Below are 12,229 nucleotides of genomic sequence, written 5' to 3'. Positions count from 1 at the left end.
ACTCCATGATACGCATGTTTTCCAGTGGAGCCCCTTAATGTTTAACTAAAATAGATTTTTTTTTTTGGTGATTATTCAATCTTTTTTGTGATTATTCAGCTGCAGGGTAGCACCCACCAACATTGAACTCCACGGGGCAATGGAGGGATATCTTTTTACCTGTTGAAGTGGTGGTGGATGCACTATGGAGAAGATGTAATTTCCCTTGGGAGAGGAAAAAAAGGAGTTACTTTCTTAAAAACACACAGTGCAAATTAATGACATAACATGCCTAAACTTTTGTGTTGCCTTAGGAAAAGCCGGTACCTTCAGTAGTGGCCCAAGGGCAGAGTTTTTATCGTTTGACTTTCACTATGACGTTTACCCAAAGGCCGCAGTATGCGATAAAAAAGAAAGGGCCAACCCTAGAGTGGGTGTAAGGTGCCAGGGTGCCGCAGGGCACAGCACCCCTTCCCTCTCCCGCCCTGCTGTGCCCATGAAACGGTGCCTGGTGCCAGTTTCCTCCCCCACCCCCCCCCACCCCGAGTCCTTCGTGTCACGAAACGTCAGTCTGTGCTGGTTGTCCACCTGCCTGCTAAGCTTCGTGGAGAAAGATGCTGCTTCAGAGGGCAGCTCGTCCCACTCCGAGCTTGGCATCCACAGCATCCGTCGCTGGGTGGAGGTGACCTAGAGAGGAAACCTGGCCAGGGGCGTCTTAACGTGAAGCCTTTAACTCTGTGCTGGAGGCATATTTCACTATGGCTTTGGAGCAGAAATTGCCACTTGGTGTCACTTGTTGCAGCGCTTTTGGGCGCAGCGGGAGCAGCACTAATGCCTGTTCCCAGTGCTGTTCCGGGCAGCCCAAAAACACGGGGCCGAGGTATCTTGGTGATCCGTTGGGTAAAGCGTAAGCACGAACGGCGGCACGCTTTACAGATAAGTCGAGAGCACAAATCTGCTGATCTGAGGTCGGCTCGGCACCTCCCACGCAAACGCAGGGAGGCTGAGGGAGCAGGTACTGCGTCCGCCTCTCTGAGCCTGGGAGGGATGGGGCGCGACTGAAGCCGGGCAGGCTGCTGATTCTTGACTCTTCAAAATGAGGATTTGGGATACTCCTGTTTGCCTTGGCTAGGAGCTGGGTTCGCTAGCAAAGGATGTTAGCCCTTTAAAAGGTGGCTGTTTCATCTCTGTTCCTCAGAAATGAGGTTTCTCCTGCTTTTTTGGTTGCCTTTAATGTAGGGCTGTGAATAGCTGCTGCAGGTAAGCCCTAAATCAAGATCTGATGTGACTGTACGGCCAGGGGCTGAGATTAGCTCCCCAAGCAAATGTAGCATACGGAATTATTTTTAATAATGTAGGACTTTGGCTGGGCTTTGCCCTGAGGAAGAGGGAACAGGAGGTGAAATCTCCCCCTGAGCTAATTTAAATCCCATCCTGCAGTGCCCTCGGTGGCTGGTAAAGCATCCTTCTTTCCCTGCTCTCGGTGCCTGTTAGACAGCTGGGGGGGGAAAGGCACTCGCCATTCCCTTTGGGAATATGTGGTGCTTGCTGAGCAATAGCTGTGAGAGGGAAAAGTGAAGCATTAAAAATGCCTTTAATTGCATTTTGCTGTATTTATGTGCTTGATAATAGCTGGTAGTACTTGTTTCAGAATACTTTAATTGTATGATTTTTTTTTTTTTTTCATTCCCCATCACACTAGCGTTTGAAAAAATACTTTAGGCTAATATTTTTCTTCAGCAGTATTTAAATTTTGCTTAGAGTATACTGCAGTTGTGTTTGGTTTTTTTACCTCCAGTATTATTGTGGAAAAGTATTGAGATCTTTATGTTATAATATATAGTCAGGCAGGAAGCAACTTAACTTTGGCTTCTCCGGGCAGGACTCCGCTGAAAGGTGTGGCGTGTGAGCATGTTGATTTTATTATTATCTTGTAACAGCAACTCGCTGTTGGGCTTCCTTATTTGCATTCTCAGCAAGGATGGCAAGGTGAATAATTTAATTCCAGCAGCCTCCTCCACGTGACAGTGTGAAGACCTGTCAGCGATGCCTCCCCTGCTCCGACAGACTTCGGAGGCGAATGGAAACTTACAGAAGTGATGCGAAATCGTCGCGTCTCCTCCCTTAACCCTGGAGAAATCTCTCGGCGGAGCGATCGCTTCTTCCTTTGCTTTTCCACCCGTTCCTCTGACGTGGAGTTTGGCGGGGGGGTGTGAGCCTGCGAGAAAGGCGAGCAAGGGAGTGGGAAGCTGGGAGGGTGGCGGGGAAAAATGCACGCCCAGCCACAGCGCTAGCCGGAGCAGGAGCGGCGAGGAGCCCGCGCCAGGCCGGGAGCCCGGCCGCAGGCAGCGAGGAGTGGAATTTTACAGCTGCTTGTGAGCGCCTGTGCGTGTTCAAGCGATCCTTTTCTGCTAACGCTTTTCCAGAGGCTGACGGTCGCTTGGCAGAAGAAGAGCGGGAGGCCGAGTCGTGGGATCCCTTGTCTCTGCCACGTGTCGATAACCGGCGGGGGGGGAAAAGCAGAATTAAATGGAAGATAACTGAGGGCAGCTGCTGGCGGCCTGGGCTGCGGGGAGGCGGCAGAGCTGTCTTCAGCACCTGGCCATGGGGCTGTGCAGGGCTGCCTAGGAGCCCCCACCTTTCCGTGCACAGTAAGTGTCAGCCGCGATGGTCTCCTCCGAGTGACAGAAAGTTAAGTGATTTAATACAACTTTTCTTTTTCTGGATAGCACTGGCCTTTTGGTAATAAACCGCTTGCCTGCTTGCTCTCGGTAGTTACGCTGTTAGCTTTTTATAGCTTTGTAAACTGTGTTACCAGGAGTGGCTTTTTCAAAGCAGGCAACCCTAAACAATACTCCTCCTGTTACATAAGGCGCTGGCTCCGTGACCAAGCGCTCCGTGTCCATGGAATATCTCTGGAAATGGCTTTATTTACAGCGCGGTTTCCAAAAATAAAATATCTGCAAAATATCATTTCTCTTGCTCCTCTCCGCTGACTGCCTGCAGCTGCGGACTGGCTTTTGAGATGCAGAGGAATGAGAGTGTGTCCACTTGCATAAGATGCTGGGAAATGGTTAGAGATCAAGGGAAGATGAGCACGCGTGTGAATTGTCACAAGAGGCGGCATATGTGAAGTAAACATCTCATTACTTATAGCCAATAGATCTTATCAACCTGAAATGCTAATTCCGTGGAATAGGTTATTCGTGAAGTCATTATCAGGTAGAACTTTCACTGAGTTTAAGGGAAGTTTTTTTTCTGAGCAAAGACTCTTTCTTGGACTAATGTTAATAGTAAAGTGAAATTACTGCTATAGCAAATTATTTTAATGTGTTATGAAGCTATTAAAAGTAACACAGCAGGCTTGCTAAGGACATGGTCGAGTGAATGCTATAAGCTTTCCATAATATTGAACAAAGAGCAAAAATAGTATTCATGTTTCTCGCTAATGGGTTAGAGGAAGTCCTATTCCCTCCTGGCTGCTGCCTGTGTTATTTAAATTATATTACCAGTTTCCATTATTTCTACTGTTATTATTACTACTAGAAATGGAAATTTAACTTGGTTTCCCTTTTACTTAAGTAAATGAAAAGCTATTAAGGGCTGTTCTGTTAGAATTGTGTGTACTTCAGAGACATTAGTTAAGAGACCTCTTTCTGCGTGACTGAGTTTGTGGGAGTTTTGCTGTGGAGTATAGTTAGTCATGGAATTGAATTCTTAATTTTTTCGGTTTGAAAGACCTCCATGGTGACAAATGGAAATAGGGATCTCAGATATTCTTGACTCATCAATCCTGCAAATTTGGTGGCTGTAAAACCACTGGTTTCTTATCTTTATAGTTTTATTCAACATGAAGTAATAACCTACTCTTTCTAGTTAGTTTGTTAACATGAGGGGGAGAGCCTGTGTAATCCTGTGATACAGAGATGATTGATGCAGATGTGAGCACGGTGCCACAGGACGCCGCTTCTGCATGGCTTTAGAACCTGAATGTTACCAGGTATTGCAGTGTGCAAATGCTGGTTTGTAATAAATATTTTAAAATAATAATAGATGTGATAGCACAGGACTTGCTGCAATAAAAGGACACTAGGCAACAAAGTCAAACACTCAAAGAGTTCCTAACTTGAAGTCTGGCATTTATCTGTGCCAATGTAGTCTGTTTTCTGTACCCTACTCGGGATACTTACATTAAGTTTGTATCATCACACATTTACATCCCCTGTCCCGTCGTCACTGCCTCATTCTAGGTTTGGCTGGTGAACACCTGAGCCATAGCATCTGCTCCAGCAGCCCCGTCTCTCTACCCTCCTTCCATCCCCTTTTTCCCCCTCTTGTGCTGGTACAGCTCTTTGAAACAGCTATGGGGAGAACTGGACTGGAAACCAGTGTGACCTTTTTTCCCGCCAGGCTATTTTTTGTTAACCTGGGTCAGTTCCCTGACCTGGTTCACCATGTGGCCCTGCAATCAGCTGTACCACTCCAGCAGAGGCTGTAGATGTGGAGCAGGGTGGCACCGTCACGGACCAAAGTGTTGGCCAGCGTCAGTGACCAGATAGCTATTTGGTGTTTCATTTTATCCCCCATGTTTGCTGAGAGACTATATGGGCTTTTTGTTTTTTATTGAATAGGCGTTCAAGCACTCAACTGAAAATAGAATTATTAATTTATTTGAGTGCTTCCATAGAGCTACACCACACCACTTCAGTGGAGCATTGCCATGAATGCCTTCAGTTTCATAACAGTATTGAACAACTGTGTGGTATTATTGTTCTTGTTCTGTAGAGGTGATCAGATTAAGGGCAGAGCTGCCTACTTATTTTCCATGTCTGATCTTCAGGATGCTTGCCATCTGCTAAAAAAAGCCATTTGTGGCGATGGTAGGCATTACTGCAGTGATTTGTGTGTTCAGGTGAAACTTCAGCCAATATTCACCTTCATTCCAGGTAATGCAAGAAGTAGCCAACAGCAAGTCTTATGATGAGTATTCTTGAAGGGGGAGAGGGATAATATCAGTCTTGCCCATGAAGAGCTGTGGGATGACACACCAAGGTTAGAGGGACGGGGTGCTAGTGAGGGCCCTCAGCCTATTGCTCTGAGATGTGTTGGCTACATTGGAGCACTCTTGAAGTCTTACGGCGATGAACCAGGGGTTCCCGAGGTAATAGCAGCCAACAGGGAAATACCAGTGAAACACCTCAAAGGAACTAAGGGGTGTTCCTCTAAGAGGGTGACATGGCCCACGGCCCAGCTGAAGTGCCTCTACACCAATGCCTGCACCATGGGCAACAACAGGAGGAGCTGGAAACCACTGTGCTGTTGGAAAGCTACAACCTAGTTGCCATTACTGAAACTTGATGGGATGAATCCCATGACTGGAGCGCAGCTATCGATGGCTACAGGCTATTCAGAAGGAACAGGAGAGGAAGGAAGGGCAGAGGTGTTGTCCTCTACATCAAGAAATGCTAGAGTGTGAAGAGCTGTCTCTGAAGAATAGCCACAAGCAGATTGAAAGCTTATGGGGGTAGGAATCAGAGATTGCAGCAACAAAGGGAACCTTGTGGCTGGTGTCTACTATAGGGTGCCCGATCAAGGGGAGTCTATTGACAAAGGCTTCTCACTCCAGCTACAGGATGCACTGTGCTTGCAAGCTCTCGTCCTACTGGGGGACCTCAACCACCCCGACATCTGCTGGAAAAGTAGCATGGTGAGCTGTAGGCAATCCAGGAGACTGCTGGAATGCATTGAGGGTAACTTCCTATGCCAGGTAATACACAGCCCTACCAGAGGGGATGCGATACTGAACCTGTTGGTCACCAACGCGAGTGAGCTAATTGGTGACATCAAGATTGGAGGCAGCCTGGGCTGCAGTGATCATGCACTGGTGGAGTTCGCGGTCCTGAGGGATCTAGATCAGGTGAAGAGTACAGTCAGGACCGTGAATTTTAGGAAAGCAAAATTCTATCTGTTCAGGGAGTTAGTCAATAGGACCCCCTGGGAAACTGCCCTCGGGGACAAGGGAGCTTTAAGGATGCTTTCCATAGAGTGCAAGAGCACTTGATCCCTAGGTGTAAGAAGTCAGGAAAGGAAGGCAAGAGACCAGCATGGCTGAGTGGAGACCTGCTGGCCAAACTAAAGAGCAAGAAGGAAATGCACAGGCAGTGGAAGCAGGGACAGGTATCCTGGGAAGAGCACAGGGATGCTGCCCGGTTGTGTAGGGATGGGGATGGGAGCGCCAAGGCATGGCTGGAGCTGAACTTGGCAAGGGATGCAAAGAATAATAAGAAGGGCTTCTACAAGTATGTCAGCCAGAAAAGGAAGATCAAAGAAAGTGTACCCCCTTGATGAGCAAGACTGACAGACTGGAAACAATGGATGAGGAGAAGGCTGAAGTACTTGATGATTTCTTCACTGGCAATCTCTCTTCCCACACCCCTCGAGTGGATGGACTGCAGATGGGGACTGGTGGAGCAAAGTCCCTCCCACTGTAAGAGAAGATCATGTTTGAGACCACCTGAGGAACTGAACATGCACAAGTCTATGGGATCTGACAAGATGCATCCCAGTGTCCTGAGGGAATTGGCTGATGTAGTTACCAAGCCACTCTCCATGATATTTGAAAAGTCTTGGCAGTCAGGTGAAGTCCCTGGAGACTGAAAACAGGGAAACATTGCACCCATTTTTAAAAAAGGGTAGCAAGGAGAACCCTGGGAACTACTGACCCGTCAGCCTCACCTCTGTGCCTGGGAAGATCATGGAACAGATCTTCCTAGAATCTATGCTAAGGCACATGGAGGACAGGGAAGTGATTCGAGACAGCCAGCATGGCTTCACCAAGGACAAGTCCTGCCTGACAAACCTAATGGTCTTCTATGATGGAATGGCCACATCAGTGGACAAGGGAAGAGCTACTGATGTCGTCTATCTGGACTTCTGTAAGGTCTTTGACATGGTCCCCCACAGCATCCTCTCTAAATTGGAGAGAGATGGATTTGATGGGTGGACGAGGAACTGGTTGGATGGTCACATCCAGATGGTAGTGGTCAATGGCTCTATGTCCAGATGGAGATTGGTGACGAGTGGTGTCCCTCAGGGGTCTGTATTGGGACCAGCTGCTGATGCAGCACAGTGAACTGGATCAGGAGTTCCATCCTGATCCTGGAGTCTGGAGTCCTGGAGAACTCCTGATCAGGAGTTCCATCCAATGCTGGGCTGCATCAAAAGCAGCATGGCCAGCAGGTTGAGGGAGGGGGTTCTGCCCCTCTGCTCTGGTGAGACCCCACCTGGAGTCCTGCGTCCAGCTCTGGAGCCCTCAGCACAGGAAAGACATGGACCTGTTGGAGCAGGTCCAGAGGAGGGCCACAAAAATGTTCCAAGGGATGGAACACCTCTCCTATGAGGACAGGCTGAGGGACTTGTGGTTGTTCATCCTGGACAACAGAAGGCTCCTGGGAGACCTTATTGCAGCCTTCCAGTACTTAAAGGGGGCTTATAAGAAAGATGGGGACAGACTTTTTAGCAGCACCTGTTGTGATAGGACCAGGGGTAATGGTTTTAAACTAAAAGTGGTTAGATTCAGACTACATATAAGGAAGAAATTTTTGACAAGGAGGGTGATGAAACACTGGAAAGTGTGAACATGAAGAAAGTTTGCTAATTCAGGCCTCAAATATATGTGTTTTAGGCACAGTGGGGTGAATGGAAAATGGTCATTTTTTCCATTCAAGAAGCTCTCACCCAGTCTGAGTTATTGAAATGTCTTGATTCTGATCAGTAAGTTGATGAAGGTTAGGAACTAAGACAAGGCGGATGTCTGATACTTGCAGGGAAGGAAACTTTTTCGCTTATTCATTTTTGAAGACCAGATGGCTTGTCCGAAGGAACATCTGCAAAGAGTGCATGGATGGGCTCACGTGCTCTCTCCTGCTTTTGCCTTGGTGGGCAGGAGGAAACGTTTGTTACCAAGCTGCTTAACTGAATCACTTCATAGTGGGATGAGCCGGTGAGTAGGGTGATGTTGCTGTCTGCATTTTTCTTTCATCGTGCTTACAAGCTCAGTTGTGCTGTAATCTTTCGAGAAAGTACATGATTAAGAGCAAAGAAGTTGGGGAAAGTGCCTATAAACAGAACTAGATCTTTTACTGTACTTTATAGTTGTATTAAAGAGCTCAAGATGCACCAATTTTTTTTCAGTGCATTCCCTTTATGAGGAAATAAACTGGCAGAAGAGATATTTTGAAGACTGATAAAGCATAGGCTTTGGTGTCAAATGGTCTAGGTTTCATTCCTGACACAGCCACTGATTTTTTTTTTTTTTAATGTGGCCTTGGATAAGTCTTCTAATCTTTCTGTGTTTCATCTTCTCCCTTTGCAGAGGGGGCAGACTAATAGCAGGTACATAGTTTTTTTTGGAAGTGAGTTTTCTATCTTGGTTAAATGTTTGCAGAGCTTGAGGCCCCTGAGGGAAGGCATGCCCTGAGTATGAAGACGTGTTATGTTACCTATGAAAAGCTACTGAATACCCTAAAACTTACGTCTTGTAAACCTTGTGCACCTCTGGATTCAACTCACTGCTTTAGTCTGTGTGATTTTTTTTTTTTTTTTTTTTCCTTTCTTTCTACCTGCAGCAGAAACAGCCAGATACTTAGAAAGTGATACTTTAAAATTGCCTTTTGGTGTTTCTGTCACTTACTAAAATAAAATCAGTGCCATTTTTTCTCCGAAACAAACACAGAATTATATTCCCTGAAAGTATTTTTGTAATAGTAGAGCTTGTAAAATGTGCTGGACTCTTCAGCTCTGGCGGATGAAACATCCTGTTTATACTGATGGCAACAGCAGGCTTTGTAAACCATCGTTCCTCCTACAGTGCTGCTGGGGCATTTTCCCCATGACCGGGAGAGACAACCCGCGAGGTCAGGAGAGTCGGTCTAGTGAGTTACAGCTGTTTCTTTCTTTGGTCTCATAAGCTCCTCACAAGAGGAAGGTGGTATTTCACCAGTGAAATACCATCGTCACAACTAAATGTTTCAGAAGTTGGCTGGTCCTCCATTACAAATTCAGGAGTGTCCACAATGCATTTCTGATGTTACAAAAACATATGTTGAATCACCATTAGGTGGAAAAAGTTTTCCTAGAAAGGAGGAAATAAAGGGACTCATTCAGCCCTGTCCCTTGCTGACAGACAGCAGTGTCAAAAATTTATGAACAGATGCTTTGTAGTGTGCCTGGTAGAGTATGTAATTTCAAAATCATAAAGTTCCAGTGGCTGGAAATCTTTACATTTTCAGCTTAAGTATAGCCATTTGCTTCTGCATAAATAAAGTGTTATTGTTATTTGAGCTGAGATAACTTCTTCGCCTTCCCTATATTTTTATTCCAAGCTTACCAAGGCAAGCACTTTTAGCCTCCTAGACATGCTGGTTTTACTATTTTTCTAGGCAGCCTAGGGTCCTTCTCTGCACCCGCTCTACTCTGCATTGATTTTACTTGACTGTGGATGTTCAGGATTGTATATGATATTCCATATGAAGTTCCATCAAGACTTTGTACAAAGACATGAATACCTTTGTATTTCTACTGGCAATTACTTCCTTAATTCATCACAGATTTGTGGCCGTCTTTCTCCTGTCTGTAAAATACAGGGGTAGTCACGAGTTGTCTGTCGTTTTTCATGGTAAGTCCTCAGCTTGAAGTAGATACTTATAGAATGCTTTGGGTTGGAAGGGACCTTTAAAAGCAATCTAGTCCAACCCCCCTGCTATGAGCAGGGATGTCTTCAACTAGATCAGATCGCTCAGAGCCCCCTCCAACCTGACCTTGAGTGTTTCCAGGGATGGGGTGTCTACCACCTCTCTGTCTCTTCTGCTGTTCAGCATTTTTCTGGGACTCAGGGAAAAGAGGAGAGTTTTACCACCTCTGGAAGAAGGGGAAGGCAACTCACGAAGAGTACAAGGATCTCGTTAGGTCAAGCAGGGACAAAATTAGAAAGGCAAAAGCCCAGCTAGAGCTCAGTCTGGCCACGGTCGTAAAGGCTAACAAAAATGCTTCTACAAATATATTAACAACAAAAAGAGAGGCAAGGAGAATCTCCATCCCTTACTGGATATGGTGGGGAACATTGTCTCCAAGGACGAGGACAAGGCTGAGGTACTTAATGCCTTCTTTGCCTCAGTCTTTAATAGCCAGTCCAGGCATCCGCAGGGTATTCAGCCCCCTGAGCTGGAAGATGGAGATGGAGAGCACAGTAACCCGCCCATAATCTAGGAGGAAGCAGTTAAGGACCTGTTAAACCACCTGGACACGCACAAGTCTATGGGACCTGATGGCATCCACCCGAGAGTACTGAGAGAGCTGGCAGAGGAGCTTGCCAAGCCACTCTCCGTCATTTATTAGCAGTCCTGGTTAACAGGGGAGGTCCCAGAAGACTGGAGGCTTGCCAATGTGACGCCCATCTACAAGAAAGGCCGGAAGGAGGATCCTGAGAACTACAGGCCTGTCAGCCTGACCTCCGTACCAGGGAAGATCATGGAGCAGTTCATCTTGAGGGCACTCACAGGGCATGTGCAGGACAACCAAGGGATCAGGCCCAGCCAGCATGGGTTCCTGAAAGGCAGGTCCTGCTTCACCAACCTGATCTCCTTCTATGACCAGGTGACCCACCTAGTGGGTGAGGGAAAGGCTGTGGACGTTGTCTACCTGGACTTTAGTAAAGCCTTTGACAGCGTCTCCCACAGAATTCTCCTGGAGAAGCTGGTGGCTCGTGGCTTGGACGGGTTTACTCTTCGCTGGGTGAGGAACTGGCTGGATGGCCGAGCCCAGAGAGTTGTGGTGAACGATGTTAAATCCGTCTGGCGGCCGGTCACAAGCGGTGTTCCCCAGGGCTCGGTTCTGGGTCCGGTCTTGTTCAATATCTTTATTGATGACCTGGATGAGGGGATCGAGTGCTCCCTCAGTAAGTTTGCAGATGACACCAAGTTGGGTGAGAGTGTTGATCTGCTGGAGGGTAGGAGGGCTCTGCAGAGGGATCTGGACAGGCTGGATCGATGGGCCGAGATCAGCTGTATGAGGTTTAATAAGGCCAAGTGCCAGGTCCTGCACTTCGGCAACAACAACCCCATGCAACGCTACAGGCTTGGGGAGGAGTGTCTGGAGAGCTGCCCGGCTGAAAAGGACCTGGGGGTGCTGGTTGACAGCCGGCTGAATATGAGCCGGCAGTGTGCCCAGGTGGCCAAGAAGGCCAACAGCGTCCTGGCCTGTATCAGAAATAGTGTGGCCAGCAGGAGTAGGGAAGGGATTGTGCCCCTGTACTCGGCACTGGTGAGGCCGCACCTCGAATCCTGTGTTCAGTTTTGGGCCCCTCACTACAAGAAGGACGCTGAGGTGCTGGAGCGTGTCCAGAGAAGGGCAACGAAGCTGGTGAGGGGTCTGGAGCACAAGTCTTATGGGGAGTGGCTGAGGGAACTGGGGTTGTTTAGTCTGGAGGAGGCTGAGGGGAGACCTTATCGCTCTCTACAACTACCTGAAAGGGGGTTGTGGCGATGAGGGTGTTGGTCTCCCAAGTAACCAGCGATAGGACGAGAGGAAATGGCCTCAAGTTGCCCCAGGGGAGGTTTAGATTGGATATTAGGAAAAACTTCACTGAGAGAGTGGTCAGGCATTGGAACAGGCTGCCCAGGGAGGTGGTGGAGTCGCCATCCCTGGAAGTGTTCAAAAAACGTGTGGATGTGGTGCTTCAGGACATGGTAGGGAACATGGTGGCACTGGATTAATGGTTGGACTTGATGATCTTGAAGGTCCTTTCCAACCTTAGTGATTCTGTGATATCTTAGTGATACTTTCTACTCTTAATTTGTGTCCCATTTTTATTATCTCCGTCCTTGAGACAATACAGTTTCTCAGGTAATGATATCCCAGTCCTTTTCGGTGTTGATAATATCTTCCTGCTTTGAGCCACCACAATTTTTGGGTGGGTATTTAATTCCTATGCCTCTCTAAAATGATCCCATTCCCAAATTGCTCTTACCTTCTGAGATAATCAGTCTCCATTTGCATGATAATTTTCCTTCAACTAGTTTATTTTCTACTATATTAAATTTTGTGTATTTCTATATTGGATGCATTGGTTCTACTGTGTTTTCTCTGTCTAAAAATATATTCATAAGGTATTGTAGTATGATCTACCTTTGGTAAGCCTGTGTTGCACTCTCTTCAGTTGATACTCACGTTTGTATATCAGTTATTTTTAGAC

This window comes from Phaethon aethereus, assembly GCF_964289735.1.
Source record: "Phaethon aethereus genome assembly, chromosome: 1".
NCBI lineage: Eukaryota > Metazoa > Chordata > Aves > Phaethontiformes > Phaethontidae > Phaethon > Phaethon aethereus.
This window is presented reverse-complemented; position numbering follows the sequence as displayed.